This window comes from Festucalex cinctus, chromosome 6, assembly GCF_051991245.1.
Source record: "Festucalex cinctus isolate MCC-2025b chromosome 6, RoL_Fcin_1.0, whole genome shotgun sequence".
NCBI classification, from domain to species: domain Eukaryota; kingdom Metazoa; phylum Chordata; class Actinopteri; order Syngnathiformes; family Syngnathidae; genus Festucalex; species Festucalex cinctus.
Window position 1 is genome coordinate 24,865,620 of NC_135416.1, and position 26,939 is coordinate 24,892,558.

The 26,939-nt window shown below is 39.1% G+C and overlaps 1 protein-coding gene across 2 annotated transcripts in view; it reads right to left on the bottom strand.

Moving 5' to 3' along the window:
- Positions 1-26,939, bottom strand: part of LOC144020859 (potassium voltage-gated channel subfamily KQT member 5-like) — a 169,200-nt gene that overhangs the window by 141,059 nt on the left and 1,202 nt on the right. The window lies entirely within an intron of this gene.

Here is a 26,939-nt window from a genome sequence, read left to right on the forward strand (position 1 = left end):
AACACGACAAACATGACGGGACATTTACGCAGGCATCACAAAGATTTAGATTTATCAAATTCAACTAGAAGTGGGAAAACAACGGTCCAACCAACTATTTCATCCTCATTTACAGTGAAACTTCCACACACTTCAGCTCGCGCGAAACGCCAGATCCATAGGTCTATTTATAGCAGCAGACCTGCAGCCTTGGAAAACGCTGGATTCAAACATTTAATTAGTGTACTTGAACCACGCTACAGTATGCCCAGCAACTGTAAATGTTGGGATATAGTTTGTTCAGGCTGTATTTGTTCCATGACTTTGGATACAATATATTTTTTGTTGTTGTTGCACATTGCACATTATTTTAAGAGGAACGCACAGCACACTGTTGTAACCAAAAACAGTCAATAGATGGCAGGCACCCACTGTGACTTTTTGTTTTTGTTTTTTTATTTTTTATTTTACACTTCAGTAAGAACAAGACGGTTAACTTTATATTGTAAATAAATTCTTTGAATTTGATCATTCCTGCCTAATGTCAATTATTATATATTACATAAATTTACACAAAAATAATATGGAAATTGCATCACCTATATGTAGCCGATCTTTTGAAATAAGATTTACTGTACAATGAATAGAACCAATGATCATAGACTAGCCTTAGCCTACAGAAGCATATGCCTCTGTGTTATAAAGTGGGGGAGCGGAAAAAAAAAAAAAAAAAAAAATCGAAAAAAAAATCGAAAAAAAAATCGAATCGTGACCCCAAAATCGAAATTTAAATCGAATCGTGGAGTTGGCGAATCGTGACACCCCTAATGATAAATTCTGAGCAAGTGCTGGTTATGTTAAAAAAGAAAAAGAAAAAAAAAGAATAATGATAAAACAAAACTGTTAAGCAATGTCTTTGTTTTTGTCTTTGTTGTAGTGAGTTGCTGACTTAAAAGTGTCTGCGTTTGTGATGTGAGTCGCGACCGAGCCGGTTCTTACAGACTGCCCGTTTGAAGACAGATCCTGATTGGGAACCAATTTGTTGTTATTTCTCTTCTTTTTTTCTGACAGCAACATGTCATTGCATAAAACGCGTGGCAGTGTCTGTGTCCACCCTAAGTAGAAGGGGGAAGGGGGAGCTTCAATAGACACATCACAGTGAGCTGACAAACTGGAGTGAGGCAGATACTGTAAGAGATCTCGAGTCAGCATTTCTATATAGTGAGAGACAACACACAGCTCAGGTGACAAACAAAGTAAACTTTACTCACATCTTTAAGTGAATAGTGTAAACTTTTCAAATTTAAAATTCTATATTAGGCAGGCTCGACAAACAATCTGCATTAAGCATATGCATACTACTCATTACATTGGTTAGCGGAGAAAAGACAAGCAAGGGAACCTAACTTACTGTTTCTGAAGAACAGAGCAGAGCGACAATACAAAAAAAAAATATTACATCTTTTTGAGAATCCTTTATTTGTATTAGTTTGTTTTGTGAAACTTTAGTAGTATGTGAATTAATAAAGAAATATAAATAAGACTTATTTCAAATGCATTATTGAAATTAGAATTTAATTGTACGCATAATTAATACATAATAACAACCAAAAATTGAGTCACTTGGGAGCCGAAACTTTTTAGGGAGCCCAGCTTAAAGAATCACTATTCTGGGTTGTTGTTGTTGTGGTCTATATATGTAATTCATTTTGAAAGACACTGGCATAGTTTTTTTTTTATAAACAGGAAGTTTTTTTTTTTTATATAAACAGGAACCTCAAAAGTTGAATGGCCCAAAAGTAATTGAATTTTGATTTCAAACAGTCTTAGGTAATAATATACCTAGGGGTGGGAATCTTTCACTGTCTCACGATTCGATTAGATTCCGAATTTCCGCGATTCGTTTCAGAATCGATGTTCAATTAAAAATGATTTGATTGACAATGATTTCTGCTTCATTTTATAGATGTCAAATAACTGTCACGATCTACTCCAGGCTAACTCGCTAATGCTAGTTAGCGCGCTACTCGCGGCACTTTTATCCCTCCAGCTGTTCATACAAAACGCTTCAGAAATGTATACAGAGAAGCATCTCAACATTACTCACCAGCAAATGCTTGTCCTACGCTGCAAAAAAATAAAATTAAAATTAAAAATAAAAATAAACTTTTATTGGCTTAACTTGATTGTGATTTTTTCCTTCTACTCTCTAATGTGGCTACAACTTAACTGTGTATTAGAACGCACGGAACCGCACTGCTCCTAAGTGGCCAAATCGGGTACAACATGGACAGTGTTCCCAGTACACAAACAATTAGGACAAGACAGTATAAAATAATTTTTTTTTTAAATCAATTATAGGACATTAAAATGGGTTCTGAATTGTACTAAATGAGAATTGCGATTCTTATGAGAGTTGATTTTTTTTGGCACACCCCTAAATCTACCTGTACAGATGAAGAAAAACTTTCAGGTCAGACATTTCTTATTAGCAAATCTCATTGAACTTAATCTTAGTGAGCAGCATAATATTGACAATCCACAAGTATATTTTCTTTACTATTTAAGCAAAACTGATCTGTGTTCATGAAGGCAGCGACATCAGCACACTGCTAAATACGAAAGCCTGCGTCTTGCACATGCTGATAAACTCCAATTCAGCCACAACCTCAATGAGGACAATCACTATTGAAAATGGATATATGGAGTGCTCTGATACCATGATACCAAAATTTGGAGTTAGACTATACTTGGTTGGAATCTTGGAACCAGCACTGAAGTGAAACCATGTCAAAAACCTAAATAAATCCTTGGTAAAAGCAGTGGCGTAAGGGCAAAAAAAAAAAAAAACACCTTCAAATTCTTTGTAATTTTACAAAATCAAAACAGGATAGTAATTGGGATAAAATAAAATACATTATAAAACAGGGGTGCCCGCCGTCCATTTTTCAGTGGCCCGTGGCATATGCAAAAAATGGCATTTGACTTAGTTCAAATAAAATAAACAAAACAAAAATGTTTGGAGATGGTCAAAGTAAGAAGGGAGGGTATCAAAAAACAGGTGCCATTAAAGGTTATTTTAGTTAACTAAAAATAATGAAAAAACTACAACTAAAATTCAAAAAAAAATCTTGTTACCGAAATAAAATAAAAATGAAAATGCTTTTTAAAAAACAAAAACTAACTGAAACTGTTTTATGTTTACAAAACTAACTAAAACTATAATTATAGCAAACATGTCCTTCGTTTTAGTCTTTGGTAATTAATTGAGTGCATGAGCCTTTGGGGGTGATTTTAAATGTGATTTTTAGCAGAATAACCTGAATAATGACGTTTGAAAGTATGTCACACAGAAGTGACGTCATCTAGCAGCAGGCAATAGAAAAGCAACTTCAGATGGTGTTGCTCCCATGGTGTTTTTAAAAAAATGTGCACAAGTAATACACATTAAAAAATAAATAAATAAATGAATAAATAAATAAAACCTAATACTGAAACTAACAAACTAAACTAAAACTAAGCATTTTTTAAAGAACTAAACTAATAAAAACCTAACAGAACCACCCTGAAAACTAATAGAAACTAACTAAAATGAAAAATTCCAAAACTATAATAACCCTACTGCCATATTACAAATAAATTGGTTTATATACTGTAGCATTTTTTTAAATATGCAAAAGCACAAATAAAGTATTTGTACAATTTCTAGGACTAAACACAATTTCTCTTCATAACATTGTGGCCCTTGCATGCTTCTGATTTTCTGTATGTGGCCCTCAAATGAAAAAGTTTGGACACCCCTATTATAAAATATCCATACACTAGAACAGCTGAACACAATCACTTTTGAACATTTGATGCAAATATTACTGTAGGTATCAAGATCTCTGATTTGATTCATTTGGATTCTTTTTTTAATTTTTTTTTATTTTATTTTTTTTAGTTTTGTCATGTTTTCCTTATGCCTTTTTGTCCATGTCTGCTCTGTGACATTTTTGTCCACCTGTGTTCACCAACTCGATCCCTTCTGTTTACTAATCAACTCCACACCCACTTGTGTCTTGTCCAGGTGTGTCTCGTTGTCTCGTCACTTCCTTGTATTTGTTTCCTGTTTTCTTTCTGTCCTGGTTGGATCATTGCTTGTTTGCTGTCTCAGTTTTTGTTCAACTTGAGTCTTGTTTTGATGCTGTGTGTATTTTAGACGCTTGTCTGCAATGGGGGATGTGCCACGGAAGAGGTGGGACTTCCGACTTCCGTGTTTTTGCACATCAGCTATGATTCCGGTTCCAGATCGCGCTGTGTGGGCCGGGCCCGTCGACGGATGCGAGCGTGTAGTGTGTCTGTCAGTTGTCCGAAGCACTTCAGAGAGCTGAGACGCCCTGCGCGCTCCCGCCCATCGACACAAGCACGTGGTTGGGGGGGGCGCGAGTGTTGGAACGCAGCCCACACGTCCCAACCCAGAACCGGAATCAAAGCTGATGTTTCCTCATCAAATGCAACCATTTGGGACCAAATATATGCAAAATATCTCCATATAAGTCTGCTATGCCAACAAGGTCCACAGGAGCATGTATACGTATGGTGAAAAAGGCACCGCCCATTCTAAACACTTTAGTTTCATCCATCCATTTTCTGAACTGCTTGTTCCTCACAAGGGTCGCGGGGGGGTGCTGGAGCTTATCTCAGCTGGCTTCGGGCAGTAGGCGGGTGACACCCTGGACTGGTTGCCACACAGGGCGCACACAGAGACGAACAACCATCCACACTCACAAGAACACCTGGGGACAATTTGGAGTACCCAATTAACCTGCCATGCATGTCTTTGGAATGTGGGAGGAGACCGGAGTCTCGAACCCGAGTCCTCAGAACTGGGAAGCGGACGTGCTAACCACTCGACCACCGTGCCGCCATATATAAACCAATTTATTTGTAATATGGCAGTCGGGTTATTATAGTTTTAGAATTTTTTTTTTTTTTTTATTATTTTTTTTTAGGTATTTTTTTTAATAGTAATAATTTTAATTAGTTTTCAGGGTAGTTCTGTTAGTTTTTATTAGTTTTAGTTTTTTAATAAATACTTAGTTTTAGTTTAGTTTGTTAGTTTCAGTATTAATTTTATTTTATTATTATATTTTTTTAAATGTGTATTACTTGTGCGCAATATTTAAAAAACACCATACTTTCAAACGTCATTATTCCGGTTTGTATCAAAATAAATCTACTAAAAATCACATTTAAAATCATCCCCAAAGGCTCATGCATTCAATTAAATCAGGGGTGTCAAACTCATATTAGCTCAGGGGCCACATGGAGGAAAATATATTCGCAAGTGGGCCGGATCGGTAAAATTGTAAAATAATTTTTAAAACATTGCCGTCAATTACATGCAGATTTTCGCTATTTGTGGGCCAGCCCCAAATTGTGGGGCGCATCTGTACAAATATTGTCCTAATTTTTTTTTGCATAAACCTGTATATTGTTCACTGATTGTGTGCCGGGTGCCGTTAATGAAGTTATAAGGACGTTAATCCTTGTCATATGTGTAGTTGAATGTGTCTTATTCAGCATGTTTGTGTTTGATTCATGTTTTTATTTTTTAAACAAACTAACTTTAAATTGTGTTTAAAATAACGACATTCAGAGCAATTCCATGTACAAGATGCATTGCTCAATTGAGACTTACTTGTGTAATTATGAATTTATAAGCTTTGATTGTGGCCGGCTGATTAATTGGGCCGACATTAGTCTTTTTTTTTAAACTTTACAAAACCATCTCGCGGGCCGGATTAAACCCCATTGTGGGCCTGATCCGGCCCCCGGGCCTTATGTTTGTAGAGGTGGGAATCTTGGGGCACCTCACGATTCGATTGCGATTACGATTCAGAGGCTACGATTCGATTATAAAACGATTATTGATTTCCCCCCCAGGCAGCAGAAAAAAAACAATGTATTTTGGTGCTTTTAATGTTTCGTACATTAGTTACAAAAATAGTACAAAAGTCCTCTCAGGCCTAAATAAACTACTATTTCAGTATCAAGTTAACAGTTCAAAACAGTAAATAAAATACTCAAGTCCTCATTCTGTAACAACAGCTTTTAAGTATATTCAGTCTTCAACAGAATAAAACATAGCATTGAGCAAAAATATATTATTTTTATCCACTCAAAAGTGCACTGAGGTATAAATGAAAGACAATGTGAACTACTACTTCAATACAAATGCCTAAAAAAAAAAAAGTGCTTTCCTGCTTTTTAAGTTGTGTAAAGATGAACATGTAAACATTAAAGTTTCTCAGAGGTACAAAAAAAAAAAAAAAAAAACTCAAGTGCTTTTCTGCTTTTTAACTTGTGTAAACATGAACGTGTAAACATTAATGGGATCGTTCGTCTTTTTTAACATGAATCTCAATTTGATCCTCACCTCCCGTGTGTGCGATCAGCGCTGACTTCGGCGTTGGACGAGAGGAAAATAGTCCAGCAAGCTGGCTGGGGTCTCGGAAATAAAGCGTTTTTCTTCTAAAAACTATTTGTTTTCAAAAGCGTGATACATTTCCACCACAATACTATTTTCTGAATAAAGTCAGACGCCATTACCGCCAGCCACTACTTTTCTGTTCGTTCGTTCGTATCACTGCGCGGCGCCCTGTAGAACGCTAACCGACGCACTGCAGCCAGCTAGCTGATACTTCCGCCTCAAGTTGTTTGCCTTTCGGAGCAGGTCTGATCTCACGAAGAGGTGGGTTGGTCAGCTCAGCCATGCTTGTTGTTGTTTTGAATCTCGAGGCGTGAGTTGTGGATGTGTAATCTCGGTCCGTCCCAAAAAGCGTCCCGAAGACCGCGCGCGCTACTGCGTTTCAGTTCCGCGTACTTTTCGCTCGGGTCACTTTAGTTTCGCTTCCCTTGGCATATTTATATAATCGGAATTTGGACGTTTGTGAATCGTTCTCGATTGTGCCACGGCCGAATCGTGAATAATCTAAGAATCGGAAATTTTGCACACCTCTATATGTTTGACACCCCTGAATTAAATCATCCACTCCCAGCCATTTTCACAGAAGCAATCCCATTTGCTCCTGGCTGTTTTACTGGATTTTCACTGATTTAGCAAGGCCCACAGAATATTGTGTTCTATTGCGACAAAAACATGGAACCTATCAAAAGAAAGATTCTTTGTTTCTTCTTTCAACAGGAAAAAAAAAAGTATGTTTCTGTTTCCGTTTTGCAGCAATTAGCATTAGAAGAGCGCTAAGTTTCATGAGTTTTCAAAAATCTATTCAAAATTGTGAGTAATTGAGCTTTTTTCAACATGGCCGTGGTTGATCTCCTTTGCTCTGCTGCCACCTGCTGGCCGTTTGTGTAATTACTACCATTTCTTCAACCGTTCTTTGCTGTTGAGAGAGGCTGCATCAAAGCCTTCTGTATGCTCTAGTCTAGCATAAAAAACAAAACAAAAAAAACGTATAAATACACCTGGGACACTTAAAACATTTAAAAAAAAAACTTATTTACACGTTATTGGGAGCAAATGAGTTAATCACCAAAGACTAAAATGAAGAACATTTTTTTCTTTAATTATATAATTATAATTAGTTTTGTAAACATAAAATGTAGTTTGAGTTAGTTTTTGTTTTTTAAAAAGCATTTTAATGTTAATTTAATTTTGTTAATGAAATTGTTTTTTAAATTTTAGTTTTAGTATTTCATTAGTTTTGGTTAACTAAAATAACCTTTATGGCACTTCGACACCCTCCCTTCTTACTTTGACCAGCGCCAAACATTTTTGTTTTGTTTATTTTATTTGAACTCAGTCAAATGCCATTTTTAGCACATGTCGTGGGCCACTGAAAAATGGACGGCGGGCCGCAAATGACCCCCGGGCCGTAGATTGGACACTTGTGCTAACCAGTCATCCACCGCTTTAGTTTCTTTTTTTACTGTACTTTTAAAAACATGGTAGAGTGTCATTTTTGCCGGTGAGGTACCTTGACGCTACATAGCTATTTCCATACGTTATATTACACATTGTTAAAAAATTGCTTGAAAAAGCTGACAAAATGCTCAAGGTAAAATAGTCTTGAAAATAATAGAGACATCCAAAAAACTCTTTATGTCAGAATTGTGAACCAGCTATTCTTTTTTTCCATCTCATGACCCCCAACTCTGGTAATTCTCTATTTGGATGACAAGGGACTTTGCCTGAGGTGACCTCCAGAGCTAACTTGCCACTAATACGTTCTGACAAGTCAGCTATATCAAAGTGCTAACAAAGCGGAACAATGGTTATAGCCATTCATATCTCAGCAATTCAGCATAAGTACTTGATGTTACTCCATTTGCATATTATACAGTGGATTTTACCAAGCAAACCTTGCATTAGGTACAACAACAATTAAAATGTGTCAGATGAATTCAGACCATTTAACCACAACAAAGCTTCTTATTTATTAATAAACAACCACATGTGGGGATTACCGCAAGAATTTTAAGAAGAAGAAAAAAACATTGATCCTTAAAGCATCACAAAACCTCAAAGGTCACCAGAGCATGTCTCGAGAGGCATCCGCTCAGTGAGCCTTTAAAAGAATTAACTTCACAAGATATGTTTTCCTTTTTTTTTTAAGATGAAAATAAGCCAATGTGAAACTGTTAACTCATCTCCCAAACAAAAGCATTGATTACTGATAGTGACAGATCACTTGTTATTTTTGTATCACTTTTTTCACAGCAGTTGTCTTCTTTGTACGTTTTTATTAAAAATATGAAAAGCTAAAGTATGTGGTTGGTGGCGGGTTGGTGCATGGTTGTTTCAAATTGCCCACATCACATGATCTTGAAGTTTATCTGCCAATGTCATACACGGACCCGAGTGAGGAGTCCGTTTCTGATTCAGCATTTGTCAGGCCCGGAGTACTCGGGCTGACTCCGCTCCGAGCACTCCTCACTCTGCAAATGAGGGAGGCCGCTAAGATTGGCCGGCGAAATGCTTTGTTCCATCCCACAACAGTGCAAATGGCCATCCATCCATTTTCTTGACCACTTATTCCTCTCAAGGGTTGCGGGGGCGCAAATGGCCATTACGCCAAATTATACGAAAATACCAAAAGAAAAAGAAAAAACCTCATATTCCACGCTGTGCTGGACAAAGATACTTAAAAGGCTGCAGCATTTTGTCATTAACCTGACGTCCATTTCAAATGGAGGAAATCAGAACATGTTGGTGCTGATCCAAGACTTTTTACCTTTATCAACATTGTATTGATGTATTTGTAATCAAACCTGTGGTATTACTGAAATCAGTAAGACGATGCATCGTTAAACCACAGCAGAAAAAGGCGCTGCTTATAATCAACTTCACATTATACTGTATATAAGGCACCACAAAATCGAACTCCCGTAACATAGAATCCACCCTCACAAATTAGATGACCAGTGATATCATATAAGATGGGAGGCAATGTTCAATGTCAAAAACTAAATGCCACTATTCTGATCAGTTTTTATTAAAATAGATACATTTTCTTTGATTGTTAAACTTGTGAACATCTACTTGAAATAATGTTACTGTGTGTCGATCAAGGCTGGACAACGCATGGATTTGCAGACAAAACATATACTGTATTCTATTTGATTTGGCTCTGAGTGTGGCTGTCCTTCAGAGGTTCCCACTTGAGCTTTTTATGTTCCCACACAGAGGTGCTATGTGAAGGCCTCGACACTACATGGGTGATGGTTGCCCAAAGCAACCATTTTACATGTGAAAAGGGAATAAGACAGGTTCTTTTCAAAAACCTTACAAATCCACTTTCATTATTCTGAGAAAAAGTGTTTTGTTTTTTGTTTTTTTGTTTTTTACTTGTGTTTGTTGTTTCATGCATGAAATGAACTGGCTCAGTTTGAACATTCCCAACAGTAGATATTCACAATAAAATGACACAACCAAATCAAATGTTTTACATTTAAATTTACATTGCCTTTTGGAAAAGAGTTCTTCTGTGTGAGTGAACAATAGACGGTAAGGGTGTAAATCTCTCCAATCAAAACAAATCAATACGCATCTGTCTCAATACATGGCGTGCGATCCGATATAGGAATGGTTCGATTTTAAAGTGCAATGATTCGATTTGTTTCGATTATGTAGGATTACGATTCGGTGTAGACTGTCATGTCTGGGGTCACGCCAGGGTTAAGTTTGAGTTCATGACCTGTTAAGTTGGGTTCACGACTGTGAGGTCAAGTGTCTGTTTTGTACTGATTTAACAAGTGCCTGTTTTGAATTGATGTAACATCATATAACCATCTTCTAGTTTTAACTAGTTTTAGGCTATGTGATGTCAATCTTTAATCCTTTAGGTGATTTCTGGACCTATGTGATGTCATTCTTTAGTCCTTTACTTGCGTCAACCAATCAGATTGATTCACTGTCTATAGGTGCAGTCTGAGAATTGTGTGTGTTTTGCCGGATTATTGCTTTCTGTCCCTCTGTGCAACTCTCTTTGTTTCTTGTCTAGTCCAGTTTGTTCTACGCCTCTCGATGTGAATAAATAATTAAAGCCTTATTTGTGTCTGCGCTTTGGGATCCAACCTTCAGCACATGACAGTAGAGGTGCAACGATTAATTGATTACTTGATAACTAGTCAATTGTGAAAAAAAATAAATAAATCCCCCACATTTGCTAGAAGCTGTTTGCTAAACTATGGTTGCAAAATGACATGCATTGTAGGACTGTGTTTAAAGGCCCAGTCTGCCGGCACTTTTTAAATACAGGATTTAAACAAACAAACTACTTCGCCCGGCTCCGTTTGCGCTCTGCGATTGGCTTGAGGGTTGTAAACACTGTCTTTCCACAGAAACGTCCCACTGTTTACAAAACAAACATAAAAAGGCAAAATACAGGCTGGGGGTGGGTAGGTGTTGGTGCGGGTTTAGGACAAAATCACCACCAGACATTAAGACAAGCCCTGATCTGTAAATTGAGAAGTAGTTTGTTTAAATCCTGTATTTAAAAAGTACCTTTTCCAGAGAGAAACCGGCAGACTCGGCCTTTAAATTTATTGAATAATCGATATCCAATTGATTTTCTTTATCTAGCCCGATATCGATTCATAAAACCATGAATCAGTTATTTTATATAGCTCTTTCCCATAAATTCTTACGAAAATTGAATTTTAAAGGCCGCATTTTTGGGGGGGTCTTACTGCTTTCTTGAAATTTACTGATCACATGAATTTAAAAGTATTTTGTTATGAAAAACCAGCCTTATTGCACTTTAAGACAATTCAGAATCTTTTTTCATTAATATTTATTAACAATTATTGAATTAGATGATGAAAATGTTGTCATCTCATCCTTGCTGATGTCAATGTTTGTCTAACATGTGCTACTTTCATTAATAAATTAAATCATTTGACCAGTTACTGCCTCCGTAAATTTAACATTTGTAGAGTTTCTATCATGTCCTTGACATTTAAGAATAATTGATGTGCTATAAGTCATCGATATCGGATTGAATTGAATTGATTGAGAAAATTACAATCGATACCCAGCCGTCTGTCTGTCTCTCTTATCGGGGTGGAGGAGCATTGCACACCATAAGGATACCAAGCACACGTTGAAAATCCAGCTGCAGCCCTGACCCCGTGGGTAAGACAGGGAGATCAGGGAGCGTCTGGCCTTCCGCCCACCACACAGCAGGATGAGCAGGCTTGTACCAAAGGCACGGCGCAGTGGCATGGCCTTGTGCAGTCAACCCCATCCCTCCAGCACCAATCTCCAGGAAGTTTGCTTGACTTGGCTGTGAATGCGGATGGTGCATGTCCTTGTAAAGCGAGCCACTCGCGTTATGACAACTGTGTGTAGCCTACGTCACACTACAATGAGGGATGGTGAAGCTATTTCTGAACCTGGATTGTCTGTCCTGGGGTAATACTACACTGTGGATGTTTTGACTGCACCCTATTAGAAGCCCTTTGAAGATACACACACAGACTTTATCAACATTCTGCAAAGTCACTGTCTTTCTTCCATTTTATAACAGCTCTGATTACTATGTCGCGACACATATGTTAATACAGTTTGAGTCCCTGGGCAAGTTCAACTGTGGTTTGAAGATTCCTGAAATATCGTAGTACAGTGGTACCTCTACTTACGAACGTCCCTTCATACGAAATGTTCAAGTTACGAAACTCCTCAACAGGAAAATATTGCCTCTAGTTACAAAAGAAGTTTCAGGATACGAAAGGTAAAAATACAGTATGGGCTGCTACTCGCAGCTCCCAGAGTTTCCTGAACACAACATACTTACAGCTGCTCTGCCATTGGCTATTACTGGCATCTTCCTGGCATCCCATTGGCTAAGTGGGACCTGTACTGTATGTGACCACAGATACAGAATAGAATGTGTCTATGTAGCATGTAGCGTCCTCGTCATTCGCCCCTCTGGTCATGAGGTGTTTAGATAGTTTTACGTAAATGTATTAACTAATGGCCGATGAATTTGTGCAATAATTCAAACAATTGGTGATTGATGAAGCTCGTTGCACAGTAAGTTTTTAATTGCGACGAGACGGGCCTTTTTTTTTTTTTTTTTTTTTTTTTTTTAAGAAAAAGATGCCTCGCCATCGTACCTGATGTTTGCCTTGGACATTTTCGAAGGCTTGTTAAAAAAACAAACAAAAAAAAACAAAAAAACAAGGGCTCCAGGTGGAGGAGTGGAACCCTCACTTGCCTTCGGGAGATGATGTGTGGATTAAATGATGTAAGTGTGAGTGAGTGAGCGATAAATTTAAAAAAAAATAAATAAAAATAAACAAGATTGTTTAAAAAAAACAAAAAACAAAAAACATCCTTGGATCAGTTCTTTACAAAACACCAGGCAAAAACACTTCTGAGAGAGAACGTGAACCAAAAAGAGGGCAAAAAAACAAAGAGGACAGCAGTTAAAAAGGTAAATGACCATCATTTTTATTCTTTACTCCATTCTTTGTTTTTTTATATTATGCACAACTCTCATTTATTGTGCAATAATCTTATTGTAACATGTATTTGTTACATGTTTTGATGCATTTTTCTGCTTTATAAAACATTTATGTCTGAATTTTGGGAGGCTTGGAACGAATTAGAGCATTTACATGGAAAATGTCTCTCAACTTACAAAATTTTCTACTTAAGAACTTTCTTCCAGAAGCAATTAATTTCGTAAGTAGAGTGTCATGTTTTGGTTTGGTGGGGGTGGGTTTTTGTCTTTTGGTCGTTTGTCATGTGTTCCTTGTTTCCTCCCTTGTCCCGTTATGTCAAACCACGTCCACCTGAGTGTTTCTTCCCTTCCCAGTGTATCCACAAATCAGCTTCCCCTGCCACTTGTGTCTTGCCCAGCTGTGTCTAGTCATTGTCATTAGCCTGTGTGTATTTAGTTCCCTGTTTTCCGTTTGGTTCTTGTGGAGTCATAGTATCTGTTGTGCCTGTTCATGTTCATGTCCTTGTTTTCCTTGCCACGCCTTGTGTTTGTTTTTGATCGAGTTAAGTTTTCCCATAGTACCTTGTTTATAGTTTTGTTAATTAAATACTTTTTTTTTACCTGCATCCCTGCCTTGCCCGGTTTTTTGTTGCCTCCTGCATTTGGGTCCTGCCACCAACACCCCACAACGTGACAGAATGACTCCACCAGAACTGGACCCAGCGGGGGCAAGGGTGGAATGGGAGCCCGGGGCGAAGAAGGCGCTTGAGTCCTGCGACCGAGCCATTGCCGGGCTAAAAGAGGTACTGGCTAGGCTCCGTGGCGTCGGGAGTGACGGGTCAGACAGGCCTCAAGTCCCTGGGCCTCGTCTGCTGCGACCTCTCGCTCCTGAATCTCGTCTGCTCCAGCCTCTCGTTCCTTTGTGTCGTCTGCTGCGGCCTCTCGCTCCTGAACCTCGTCTGCTGGAGCTTCTCGCTCCTGAACCTCGTCTGCTGGAGCCTCTCGCTCCTGAACCTCGTCTGCTGGAGCCTCTCGCTCCTGAACCTCGTCTGCTGGAGCCTCTCGCTCCTGAACCTCGTCTGCTGCAACCTCTCGCCCCTGAGCCTCGCCGGGCGCCGCCCAAAGTCCGGGAGCCTCGCCGGGCGCCGCCCAAAGTCCGGGAGCCTCGCCGGGCGCCGCCCAAAGTCCGGGAGCCTCGCCGGGCGCCGCCCAAAGACCCGGAGCCTCGCCGGGCGCCGCCCAAAGTCCGGGAGCCTCGCCGGGCGCCGCCCAAAGTCCGGGAGCCTCGCCGGGCGCCGCCCAAAGTCCGGGAGCCTCGCCGGGCGCCGCCCAAAGTCCGGGAGCCTCGCCGGGCGCCGCCCAAAGTCCGGGAGCCTCGCCGGGCGCCGCCCAAAGTCCGGGAGCCTCGCCGGGCGCCGCCCAAAGTCCGGGAGCCTCGCCGGGCGCCGCCCAAAGTCCGGGAGCCTCGCCGGGCGCCGCCCAAAGTTCCGGAGCCTCGCCGGGCGCCGCCCAAAGTTCCGGAGCCTCGCCGGGCGCCTCCCAAAGTTCCGGAGCCTCGCCGGGCGCCTCCCAAAGTTCCGGAGCCTCGCCGGGCGCCTCCCAAAGTTCCGGAGCCTCGCCGGGCGCCTCCCAAAGTTCCGGAGCCTCGCCGGGCGCCTCCCAAAGTTCCGGAGCCTCGCCGGGCGCCTCCCAAAGTTCCGGAGCCTCGCCGGGCGCCTCCCAAAGTTCCGGAGACTCGCCGGGCGCCTCCCAAAGTTCCGGAACCTCGCCAGGCATCGCTCAAAGTCCCGGCGGCGCAAGCCCTGCGGCTGCCTTCACCTCTCGTGGGGCGTCGAGGACGCCCTCCTGACTGGCCCCGCTGGGACTCTCTTGTCGGGCGTCGAGGACGCCCTCCTGAACTGCTTTTTGTCTGGGACGGCTGGGGGGGCCGTGTGCCCTCCTCCGTGCCCCCTTCCGCCCGCCCTTGTTTTTGGACTTTTTATGTTGGACGTCTGGGAGCCGTCCCTTGAGGGGGGGGTTATGTCATGTTTTGGTTTGGTGGGGGTGGGTTTTTGTCTTTTGGTCGTTTGTCATGTGTTCCTTGTTTCCTCCCTTGTCCCGTTATGTCAAACCACGTCCACCTGAGTGTTTCTTCCCTTCCCAGTGTATCCACAAATCAGCTTCCCCTGCCACTTGTGTCTTGCCCAGCTGTGTCTAGTCATTGTCATTAGCCTGTGTGTATTTAGTTCCCTGTTTTCCGTTTGGTTCTTGTGGAGTCATAGTATCTGTTGTGCCTGTTCATGTTCATGTCCTTGTTTTCCTTGCCACGCCTTGTGTTTGTTTTTGATCGAGTTAAGTTTTCCCATAGTACCTTGTTTATAGTTTTGTTAATTAAATACTTTTTTTTTACCTGCATCCCTGCCTTGCCCGGTTTTTTGTTGCCTCCTGCATTTGGGTCCTGCCACCAACACCCCACAACGTGACAGAGAGGTACCATTGTAATGACAAAAGGTGGAAGATATATTATGTTAAGAAACTAAATGTTCCTTGTTCCTGGTGAGAAAGTCAAAATCCTTTAAAAAAAAAAAAAAAAAAAAATCAAATCCAGACACAAGACCTGAGCAATAGGAGGGTGTTCTGCCTTAAATGTGTTATTCCCTCAGGGAAAGAACAGTCTCATAGGCAACGAAGCTGCATCCTGCAGGACTAAATATAGCATGCATGTTGTGGTCCAGCATGGCCTTGATATGACTCTTGACTAAATTCTGGCCATGGTGGCACACTGGCAAACTCCATCCACTTGGCTGGCACAATAAAGTGTAGACATGGCTAAGCATGGACATTTGCTTTTTTATTTGATAAGGAAAAAAAAACAAGTTTCCTGTGTTGAGTAAGTTAAGGAAGGCAGCATCAGTTACCATGGTAACGCTGCACTCTCATTTTGTGTCACAGGAAAGTCACCTGCGCTGCAAGCAGTATGCCTTTATTATTATTATTATTATCCATCCATCCATTTTCTTGACCGCTTATTCCTCACAAGGGTCGCGGGGGGTGCTGGCGCCTATCTCAGCTGGCTCTGGGCAGTAGGCGGGGGACACCCTGGACTGGTTGCCAGCCAATCGCAATATTATTATTATTATTATTATTATTATTATTATTATTATTATTATTATTATTATAAATTACCCTTGAATCTAGACAAAACAAAGTTTATAATCTTTGGAACTAGACTAATTAGACATCCAGTCAAAATCATTGTTGATTCACTTGAAATTAAAAGAGTAAATGAAATAAAATTTCTTGGTGTTATAATTGATGCAAAATTGTGCTGCAAATCACATACAGAAAATGTTAAAAGAGAAATATCCAAAACCCTAGGTATCTTGTATTAAACCAAAGATATTCCGAATAAGAAGTCATTGTATACATTATATTGTACCTTATTACTACCATACCTGATTTATTGTGTGGAAATACTTGAATGGGGAAATACATACAAAACTAACACATGATCGCTCTTTAAACTAAAATATATATATATATATATATATATATATATATATATATATATATATATATATATATATATATATATATATATATATATATATATATATATATAACATTATATAGAACCAACAAATCCGTTATTCATTAAATTAAATACGCTCAAATTTTATGACCTTGTAGAATTTAAAACAACTCAAATAATGTACAAAGTATACAAAAATCAATTTTGCCACAGAAGTTATTTGAAATCAAAGAGTGCTGTTGCTAAGGGTTAAGAGGCACAAAAAACAAAAACAAAAAATAAAACAATGGCAAGAACCAACATAAAGCAAATGTGTGTTTCTGTTAAAAGGATTAATCTGTGGAACAATTATGAAACTGAACTGAAAAAATGTGAATAATTACTATATTTAAAAAGAGGTTAAATAAGATAATGTTGCAAAAATATGTAAATCAGGTATACATATAAATACATTTGTGTGTCCATGTACTGTAAGTGTACATTTCTGTGTATATATGTATGTTTGATCTGGGAATTTGTTGTGTTGAATATGTGGGGCTTTGCTTTGGTTTTGTTCTCTCTTTTCTTTATTATCTGTGCACCTTGGGACAGCATGTTTCTTTTTATTGTTTTAATTGTATATATATGTTATTGTCTGCGATTGGCTGGCGACCAGTTCAGGGTGTCCCCCACCTACTGCCCATTGCCAGCTGAAATAGGCTCCAGCACCCCCCGCGACCCTTGTGAGAAGTAAGCGGTTCAGAGAATGGATGGATGGATGTTACTGTATCGGAGCAATATTTGTGGATATACATATGATAGAAATAATAGGGAGTAGGACTAGATAAGTACGTGCACTTCCTACTCCTTGAACATGTAAATTACGGAATTTATAGATGACAAATTTTCCTTTCTTGCTTTATTATTATTATTTTTATTTTAACTTTTTTTGTTACACTTGTAATGTGTTTATGCTGCGATTGGCTGGCAACCAGTCCAGGGTGTCCCCCGCCTACTGCCCAGAGGCAGCTGAGATAGGCGCCAGCACCCCCCGCGACCCTTGTGAGGAATAAGCGGTCAAGAAAATGGATGGATGGATGTGTTTATGTTTATATGTTCAAAACCAATAAACCAAACCAAAAACGTTGCATGCTGCAGAAATCTTCCTTTGCCGATTTAATATGATACAACTTTCGGCTGATTGTGTTATATATTAGGGACACATTGGGCCAGGGGTGTCAAAAATAAGGCCCGCGGGCCAGACCAGATCAGGCCCGCAAAGGGGTTCAATCCGGCCCACAAGATGATTTTGTAAAGTTAAAAAAAAAAAAAAATGTACTGTTGGACTAATTAATCAACTGGCCACAATCAAAATATCTAAAATTTGTAACTTCACAAGCAGTCCTCAGATGAGCAATGCAACTTGTATGGGGGAATCGTCCTGGATGTCATTATTTTACACACAACTTAAAGTTATGGTTTGTGTAACTGCAGTTATTGTTCCCTCTTAATGTATCTAATTTTATTTGACGTAATAGTGTTTCCTTGTGAACTTTTATTTTGAAAGGTATACATCCGGTTGGTCTGCGCTCACACCTTTAGTTTTACGCTTCGAGAAGTTTCCAAAACACAGACGGGACCTTGCAAAGAGACTGGCTACAATGCACATATGATGCTAGCTATTTTGTCACTACCTATTTTAAAGCAAGAAGATTGAAGAAGACGATTTATTCCCCGTTATATAGCACGCAGCCAACGAGGTATTTATAATTTGTTTACTTGTGTACTTATTTCTTTTCTTGAGATTCATGCTGCGCATGACTTTATACTTTATGTTAAAGTAGCTATGTTCTTTCTGTGTTGTTTAGTTTTCACGGTGGTGATGACATTTAAGGAAAAGTCAAGCCTTAAATAAACCAGCGGTAAAGGAAACCACTTGTGTCTGTTCGTGCTTGGAGGGAGTAACAGTTTGTTTGATTATTATTATTATTATTATTATTATTATTATTATTATTATTATTATTATTATTGTTATTGTTATTGTTATTATTATTTTACATCATAGACCGACAAACGTGTGAAATACGACACAAATTCAATTACTGGTAACACAAATAGATATGACAAGGATTAGCGTCCTTATAATGTCATTAACTGCGCCACGCAATGCATTCTGGGAACAATATATATGCAAAACAGGTCGATTTAACACGTCCAGAACTCAGTGTTGCCGCGTTCCATTTGCATTTGTATTATTTTTTGGAACAATATGATGACAGCTTGGCTCCGTAATTTAGGGCAGGCACACAAATAGTGAAAATCTGCGTATAATTGACGGCAATCGTTTTTAAGTTATATACCATTATTTTATCGATGCGGCCCACTTGGTAATATATTTTCCTTCATGGGGGCCCTGAAGCTAACATGAGTTTGAAACCCCTGCATTAGGCAGTCTGTGAGTGTATATGAACCTGGTGTGCCCACCCGCATGTCAGAACCAGTCAGTTAAGTCGCCTTCTTTCGAAAGAGCTGAAATGATTGAAAACGTGCAATGTGATTTTCACCCACAAGGGGCACTGGACTTATGACAGCCTTTGGAGTGCGCAAGAGGAAAGTGGATAAGATTTTTGCAGAATGCCACCGAGAGTGAACGCCCTCATTTAAGGGTTGCTCCATCCAGAGTGCACACACTCCGTGAAAGTATGCAAGTCAGTCCATGGGAGGATCTGCACAGCTAAAAACTGACTGACCGCTTTAACCCTTCTGGTTTAAACAACTCTGCAATATTATCAGATTTTCACAATCCCAGGACCCATTCAATTATCTTCTAATTAATAACTCCAAATTGCTTCTGTTCATGATTTTTTTGGAGCTCCATGTAAAAGTGTTATCTGTTCATGTTATTAAATAAGGTCTGCAGACATGGACAAAATCCGATCTGCTCTGCTCGACCTGCTCGAGTGGATGCGGCTGGCAACTAATGCTTCCTGAAGTCTGCAAATTTGTGGCGAATCATTTGCATTTCATTTTTGTTAACATCAGGCTCATATTGCTTTTGAGCACCCGATTTTTCAGGGTGCGGAAGGATTGAAGACCCAAATGCAGTGAAACAGGGAGACAAGGCAGGAGTGCCGGATGTACCGTATTTTCCGCTCTATAAGGCGCACCTAAAAGCCTTCAATTTTTTCAAAAGCTGACCGTGCGCCTTATAATCCAGTGCGCCTTATATATGGATCAATATTGAGCCGCAACAGGTCTCGCTGTCAAGACGCTATCGGTGAGCCTGCACGATCAGCAGAAGATCCCGCCATCTTGGATCGCTAGCTAATACTAATACTTTACCTCAGAGAAAATAATAAAACAGCTACTTATTAATTTTTGGAGTCAATGGGGTTGTCAGAAAGCTGGTTTGTAATCTATTAATAAAGTTTGACTGACCTATCTGACTGTTTTGTTGACATTCCCTTTAGCGCACCACCATCTAATGGATGCATAACAAAACCCCAGCCTCTACTGTAGCGCCTTATAGATGGAAAAAGTTTTAAAATATGTCATTCATTGAAGGTGCGCCTTATAATGCGGAAAATAGGGTACTCAAAAACAGAAGCAAAACAAAAGAAAGCCATAACGAGATACATGGAATCATAAACATTAAATTAAGCCCAAAAAGCAAGAGACAAAGTAAAAAAAATAATAATAAAAAAAAATAAAAAAATAAAAAAAAATAAAAAACAACAACAACAACAACAACAACAACTGTCTACTCACTCACTAACTACAACAGGCAACGTAAAGAGACAAGGACGAAAAATGGACTGGCCATTCAGGAAACTCCTAAAACGACCAGTGACCACTCCGCCGCTGGTTCATGTTCTGTGCCAGTTTCAGTTGCAACCATCAGTACAGTTCAAATTGGAAGTAATGAAAAACGCCTTATTTTATCACAGTCCATTGGGAGCACAACATTGCGCAAAGGCGCTTAACTCACCTTAAAAATCTTATTTGTCACACAAATGTAAAAAACAGTGTTAAATGAGAAAACAGCAAGAAAACTGCTAAAAGTCTCACTACTTTGAAGTCTGCTGACTTTGGCTTCACTTTCATCACTGCTTTAGACTTCCTACCAAAATTTCAATCAGGTTATTGATCAAACAGAGCTCAATTTACACAGCATAGGGCTTTTTATACCTAGAAGTAAAAGTAAAATAAACACGTTGAATTTGGGAGATTAAAAGTATAATAAATGAGATGAAATTCAAATTTGAGAAAAGCAAGTTGACAGTACCCCTCCCTGCAACTCAGCCTGCCAGTCCTGTAAGGTGAAGGTATTTGTTTTTCCTTCACAATTTTCTGCCGCTGAACATACTTGCAAGGATAAGAGTGTTAATCCAGAGGTGCGATGAATGGCACTACTGTGCGTGTGTAAAAGTGTGACTGTATGAGCGGGATTTTGGGCAGGCTGGCTCCCAAATCACAACTCAGCTATGCACAAAGAGAGGCTCAGTTCTGCTGCTGTCACACATACAGAATTCATACATTCATTTCTGAGGTAAAAATAAATAGCAGTGCAGGAAAACGGAACAGTAAATAAGTCAGGTTGCTCTTTCGAAGTTTCCGACAAAGCTAAATGCGCGCATGGACTCACACTGTATAGAGATTTTAGCCTTAGCCCAGTGTGTATACAAAAAGTACAGTTGAATGTGAAATATCACTTTAAATATTAGGACCGCACTGTATGTATTGTGCGATCATGTTGTAGTAGGGAGAAACAAGGTACGGTAAGTAAGGTCAAGCTTGTTATCATGGTTGCTCCTGTGACCTGTTCCTAAAGTTTTGGCTCAGGTGTGACAATAGAACAAGGATTGAGTATTACTTGTTGCTTCTTAAAAGTACAACATGATGAAATGTGATATGAAGTGTTATCCAAACAACACGTTACAGACTAGTCCATTAAGTCCACTCAAAAATGTCCCTCCAAAGATATTGGCATTGTGAGGCAAACTTGAAGAAAATCATTTGGGTTTGACATGAAAAATGAACACGAGAAGAGAGGTCAATATTTCAACCTTCACTTCCATGTATTGACATCCTGTTCGGATTCACAACTTCGAACATTAAGAAATATTCACGATATTTTTCAAGACTCACTGAAACGAACCTGTTTTTGGTGTTGTCCTATCTCATGGAAATGAGCCACTAACCGACTCTACTCAAAGTGAGGCAAACGATGAGTTTCACTTTTGTTACCATGACAAGGCGGATGTAGCTTGGGCTTCGTTGCAATGAGATGATTGGATATTTGATCAATCCCACTGGAGCTATTGAAGTGACACTGTGTTAACGTTTGGCTTTTTAAAAACACTGCAATGCCATAAATAATTCAAATGTCATTTAAAAAAAAATCTTAATACTCAACTTTTTGAGTATTGTAGTTTAAGAACAACCCCAGGTGGAGCATTTTTATAAAAAACATGATCGGCACTATTTATTAATTAATAAATTAATAATGCAATTGTGCATCCATCCATTCTCGCTGGGCAATAAAGACAGTCGTAAATAATTAAATAAAATGTTGTTTTCTGTAAACTATACAAGAGCTCTATTGTGACATTGGCATTTAGCATACATGAGGTACAGTTTTATTACATTGTGCCAAAAGACAACTACTACTACTTGTTTGGATGGATGGATGGATGGATAGATAGATAGATAGATAGATAGATAGATAGATAGATAGATAGATAGATAGATAGATAGATAGATAGATAGATAGATAGATAGATAGATAGATAGATAGATAGATAGATAGATAGATAGATAGATAGATAGATAGATGGGAAAAGAATCTCCAGTAGCCACTGTTCGTAAGAAGACTTGTTCTCACTTAGTCCATGATTTAAATGATCGAAAAGGGCGCAAACAGGTTGATTATTCAAGCCCTCTATAGCAAGTTTGCTGGATCAGGGTTTTTTGTTCCAGCTCAAATAAACTGTACTGTTTGGTCAAATTTTGTATTCAGCTGCAAAAATGTTCAACATATAACTCAAGTATCCATGGCATGAGTAATCAATCTAAAAAAAAGTCATTTTGGGGGTGAACTACTCCTTTAATGTTTTATTCCAATGCAAAAACTACATATGATCTTACTACGAATATTTCTAATTAAATTATTGTCATAGACTCATAAGCATTATAATAGATGAAAATTGTCTAAAAATAAGTCACTTTTTTAGGTGATATGTCTGATCTTAAATGTAATGAGATTTGTTTGAACCATAAATGAGACATTTTAACTATTATTATCATTATTAATTATTATTATTATTATTATTACTAGTAGTAGTAGCAGTAGCAGCCTGGTCCACTCGTTTAAGGCAGCTGCCTTCACCATGTTTGCAGTATTGTCTGTCTCATGGCATTTCATACCACCTGTCGAGCATGTGGAACCTTTTTTTTTTTTTAAACCCTTCTTTAGTTACGGTGTTGAATGGCAGCATGTAGGCTATTTCGCCAGGTGAAATGTGATTGCATTCGTGATTTGTCGGTGCTGTTTGGACTTCTTTTCATAAGGTGTTATGCTGGCAATGGCAAATGCGTCTCTAATTATTTTTTGAATAGAGGAAGTTTCACCTCGTGTCCCACTTTTAGTTTGAACTGGTCATACAGGAGCTTGTGATGGCGATTCAAATGGTCGAACAGGTTTGTTCTATTACCTCGTGTTGTGGCAACAACGGCGACTGTCGGCAAATGATTTTTTTGTTTGTTTTTTTTTGGTTCTGTATCTTCTTCTTTTTATCGCCGAAATACTTTCCATATTACGGATTTTGACTTTCTTTTGGCAACTAAATCCAGTGCCGCTTTTGTCATCCTCTCCTCATGTGCATGTCGCCTGTTAGCGTTTTCAAAGCAGGAGCAGCCTGTGAGAGTGGAGGAGGGGAGGGGCCACGACTGATTAAAAAATAAAAACGTTGCAGTCTTCTGATGTGGCTATCGCGCATGTGCACATCACATTCGCGATGTTCAAACGATATATTGTGCAGGCCTAAATGAAACTAAATAAAACTACGCATTTTTTTTTAAATAGACAGAACCACCCTGAAAACGAATTAAAACTAACTAAATTTAAAAACAAACAAAACAAAAAAACTCAAAACGAAATTAAAAACTAACTAAAATGAAAACCGAAACTATAGATCAGATTACAGGTACATTTAGTAAAAATCAATATTATTTCACAGGATTACAATTTTAACTAATTCACTCCCAGCCATTTTCACGGAATCAATCCCGTTCGCTCCTGGCTGTTTTACTGGATTTTGACTGATTTTGCAAGGCCCACAGAATATTGTGTTCAATTGCTATAAAAGAATGAAATCTATCAAAAGAAAGATTAAAGTCTCTTCTTTCATCAGGAAAAAAAAGTATGTTTCTATCTGTTTCCGTTTTGCAGCAATTAGCATTAGAAGAGAGCTAAGTTTCATCAGTTTTCACAAATCTATTTAAAATTGTAAGTAATTTACCTTTTTTTTCTACATGGCTCTGGTTGATCTCCTTTGCTCTGCTGCCACCTGCTGGCCGTTTGTGTAATAACTACCATTTCTGCAACCGTTCTTTGCAGTTGAGAGGCTGCATCAAAGCCTACTGTATGCTTTAGCATTAAAAAAAAATAAATGTACAAATACGCCTTTGGGACACTTAAAACATTAAAAAAACAAAAAAACAAAAAAAACGTATTTACACGTTATTGGGAGCAAATGAGTTAATAACGACCGCCTCTGCACCGCTAACCTGGTGGAACTTCAGCCACTGTGGGTCAAAGATGGAGGAGAGGTGGAATGTGCGCTCATAGAAAGAATAGTTTTGTGATAAGTACATTCTGCACGCATTTGTGTATGTAGTGCTGTGTGAAAATGCTTTTGCTGTCTTTACAGACACGCACTTTTATCCACATTCCGGGCTGTGCTGCTGCAAGTTGAATTAAGCACCCGGCTGCGGTGCACACTCACCACTGAGATGACAGGAGCCAGCCTGCCGAGCAAAGCCTCTTTTATGGCAAAGCTCAGGCTTCGCGCCCGGTCATCATGGTAACAAATGCCGGACTCACGATAGGCCCAGCAGGATATGTGGAAGGTTGGAGGCTGCCTCAACTTCAGTGAGTCAGGCCCAATGACATGAGCTGTTTTTCGCAAGACAACAGAAAGGGCGTGTAAAGTTGAAATGAATGTATGCCACACGCACAACATGCAGTCGGCGAATTTTACTCTCAAGTAGGGTTCTTGTGTGCTCAAAACACTTTTTGTTCTCAAATTGCAGGTCTTAATGCTCAATTCACATGACATTACATTGCATTGCCACATATAATAAATAAACCGTCAGCGTACTGACATACTTTGCTGCATGTTTCAAGTGAAATTCATTTCAAGTTGAATATAAAGTCAACACTGTTACTCAAAAATAACTTAATATAACGGTTTTACAGACGATTGTCACTTGTCGCTCGAGTATTCTCTATGCCGAGTGCAGAATGGGCTTTTGATGACGTATAGGTTGGATACATGCAACCTCTCCGTTCAGACTGAGCTCACATTGCAGAAATTCAGATACATACCTAGGATGATATATGAAAGTGACCCAGGTCAGATTTGGGGAAAAAAAATCAGAATTGAGCTGTTCAGACTGTCATTTAAAAAACAACAACAACAACAAATCAGATACAGGTTGCATTGGTGCAAAAAAAAAAAAAAATCTGATTTAGGTCGTATTTGCCTACAGTGTGAACCTAGCCAAAATATCTGCTTTTGCGCTTGTAATATTGGCCCAAATTGAACGATGCCTGGGTCGGGGTTTGCTTCCTGATTTCTTTTCTATCGAACATTTTAGCAAATGCATTCTGAATTGATATTGACCATGTGTCTATGGTGGCAAATGGAGTCCGCTGTGTTCACATCCACAACGGTGAAAAACATCCTTTTTTATTTTTTTAAATGATGTGTGGTATTTGATTGACATTAGTTTCAGTGTCCTCAATGGACACGCCCACAGAATTGCAAAGCAAGAAGAAATGCTTCATGATTTTGAAGCCTCATTTTGTATACTTTGTGATCCCCCACCCCCAATTATATATATTTTGCAGGGTTGTGAACACTATTCTCTGTGGTGTGTCAAATTTACAAGATGTATTATTTATTTATTTAGGGCGGGACGGTGGATGACTGGTAAGCACGTCTGTCTTCCGGTGCAGAGGACATGAGATTGAGTCCAGGTTTCGGCCTTCCAGGGTGGAGTTTGCATGTTCTCCCTGTACCTTTCTACGAGGTGCTCCAGTTTCCACCCACATTCCAAAGACATGCATGGCAGGTTAATTGAGCGCGCTGAATGGTCCTAGGTGTGAGTGTGAGTGTGGGTGGTTGTTTGTCTCTGCGTGCCCTGCGATTGCCTGGCAACCAGTCGGCTGGGATAGGCTCCAGCACCCCCGCGACCCTTGTGAGGAATAAGCGGTTAAGAAAATGGATGGATGGATATTTATTATTTACAGAGACTTTATGTAGAAATACAGATAATTCTGTTAAAAAAAAAAAAAAAAAGGATTGGTAAAAGTATAGCTACTGATTTAACTCCTGTGCTTCAAAGTACAGACTGATAGTTATGGAATAATAACATTTTTATTGTCAATATATGTTTAATTATAATTATTACAGGAACAACAACAACAAAAAAAACTGCCCACAAAATATTTTCCCTCCTTTATTAAATTGCGTAAATTGCGTATACATTAAAGATGTACTTAAGAATGACCTAGTGCTGGCTCAAAATTTATGCTAAAACCAGATTTTTTTTGTACTATAGAAGCTGGTGATGGGCTGACAAAAGATGCAAAGCATTCAACACCAATCATTCTTGGACCAAACTATCAATAAAAAATATTTTGTCTCGATGGGGAATATCTCGCTTCTCCAAATCGGTTGCAGTTGCATCATCGGCATTACCGCTTTCTGTCGCTTCATTCCACACGTACAGAAATTTCTTTTCTAAATGGCACTAATGTACCACTGTTTTTGTTAAGCTTCAAATATTTATTTTTTTAATTTATTTATTTTTTAAATATTTTTATAATTGTGGTATGTGAGTGAGACAGTATTGGATGTTGATCTAAAAGCTGTGTTTTAAGATGAATTTCTGTTTTTGATTGAAACAGACAAAGTTCTAATCTTTTCCTGTTTGTTCCTCCTTGTCAGACCCAAGCTCTCAATCAATCAATCAATCAAGATCTCATTTACCACTCTCTTGCACCTTTTTTACGTTGCGTCATCAAAAAAGTAACATACTTACTTTTATTTTGACAAAGTAGTGAAGGGCCTATGTTTTTCATGTTGGGAGTAAAAGCCAATAGTGGTCAGAAGGAAACTAAATACTCATGTAACGTACAGATGGTACTTGAAAAATCAACAAGTACAAGTACAGGTCGTTATTTCTTACAATTGCACAATTGTCTACTGGGTCTACCCGACCCAAGCCCT